Source organism: Pinus tabuliformis, chromosome 8 (assembly GCF_031772625.1).
Source record: "Pinus tabuliformis cultivar Carrire ecotype Pingquan chromosome 8, CPIR1, whole genome shotgun sequence".
Lineage (NCBI taxonomy): Eukaryota > Viridiplantae > Streptophyta > Pinopsida > Pinales > Pinaceae > Pinus > Pinus tabuliformis.
In genome coordinates this window covers 1,094,706,735-1,094,708,617 of record NC_142294.1, presented here as the reverse complement: position 1 = coordinate 1,094,708,617, position 1,883 = coordinate 1,094,706,735, and positions in this window count along the sequence as shown.

Here is a 1,883-nt window from a genome sequence, read left to right as displayed (position 1 = left end):
AAACAAGAAAGAAGCTACAACATATGGCTGGAAGCAAAAAGAATGACTTCTACCCAGAATGGGCAGAAGCCTCAACACGAAGCTTTTTCCCTTTCCTTTTTTTGACTTCGACCCAACCATCCTGGGGTGAATGAGCAATAACAACTTGAAGACTGGGGTTCTCCATAGAGGGGCCCTCCTTTTTTGAATCAGAGGAGGAGGTCATATGGACATGTTTTTGGGCGATGGCTGTATCAAAGGAATGCACCAGACCATCGGTGGAAGGGACCACATAATGAGGGGCTTGATCCAATTCTGCATCGCTATGTTCATCTTCAGAGCTAGAGGATTCAGAATCCATGACTAGAGGTGGAGAGCATGGAGCCCATCATTTTGGACTTGGGCTTGGAGAGGTTATCCTTATTATTTTTTGCCAGGAGAGATGGGCAGGTGTTCTGCAGATGCCCTGATTGGTGGAAATGGTGGTAACAAAATGCAGTATTTTCGTAATCCAGTGTCTGGGTCCAGACAAGGTCGCTTACCTTGAGATTGATTTGATCTGGTAGCCCTTTGCTCAAATCTAACTCCGCACATATTCTGGCACATGTGTAGAGACATTTATTTTCCCGCTAGTAATCTCCCATAATAAAACTGCCCAAGGTGTTTCCTATAGCTTTATAGACTGCACCATGCCATAAGTGGGCAGGTAAGTTTGGAAGCCTGATCCATACAGGTGTCCTGGTAATGACTGCAGTTGCTAGATCAAAATCTAGGAACCAAGGAGTCAAGAAGAGCCCTGTCGTTCCCATGAACCAAGGGCATTCTTCTAAAGCCTTTTCGTAATGCTTACTGTCATCAAATAGAACAATGAAGTATCCTTTTGAACAAAAGCTAATCTTACAATGATGAGTCCAGTTTGCATGGATCCATGCATAGAGATCCTGAGATCGCGGCCATAGTCCGTTAAATTTGCAAATGATGGCTCTTTCTGCAAAATATTGAAGTTGGATTGCAAGACCTTCATGGGTGATTTCAACAGAGGGAACTTCCTCTATCTTGTCAACCAAGAAAGGCTTAGGTTTAAGGGCTTCTGGGGTTTGGAGTTCTTAGAGTGTACTGCATCTTTGTAAGAGAAAGGTGGAGCAGAGGATGACATTCCTGCTGCACCTCCTCTGAAACGAAGGGTTAACACCAAAGAGATGTTTCTGGTAATGCTGTAAGAAGAGAGGGGAAGAAGGTCTTCAAGTTGTTTACCTTGGAAGAGAAGTCTTTGAAGGCTTGAAGGGATCCCAATCTGCCGTTCTAGATCTAGTTTGAGATCCAGCACCAAGTCTTAAGAACTGACCCATTGCAGGATGGTTCTCCTTGTAGGTTGAGAAATTTGGATCTGAAAGGAGTCAAAGAAGAGCCTAGACATAGTGCCAAGGCCTCTTGTGCGTCCGAGAGAAAATCTGCCATGGCGATGATAGGGAGAGGATTTCTCCTCTGCAAGCATATCTAGCAAGTTCAAGAAGCAGATCTGCTGCTTACTTACAGCAGAGATGACGGTGGCACCATCTATGCCAAAGAAAGCCCTATGCAGAGGCTTGCTAACTTGTTGTTTCAGCTCTGCAACCCAGTCGGTGTGTATTGCCAGCATTGGTACCTCTGCAGGCAGATCTGGTAGGTTCGAGAGGCAGATCCGCTGCTGGCTTGCTCCTGAGGTGAAATCTGTGGGATTTCCAGAGTGGGTCTTAGCTGCATTGTGAACAACTGTGAAAGTGACGACAACAATGCAGTCTAGATCAAATGTAGGGAATGCAACCGCCCAGATGGTGGTATCATCTATTACGTGGAAAGCCCTGTGAAAAAGCTTGCAATCCTGCGGATTCATGTCTGCAGTTTGGATCCTGAACAGAAGGTGG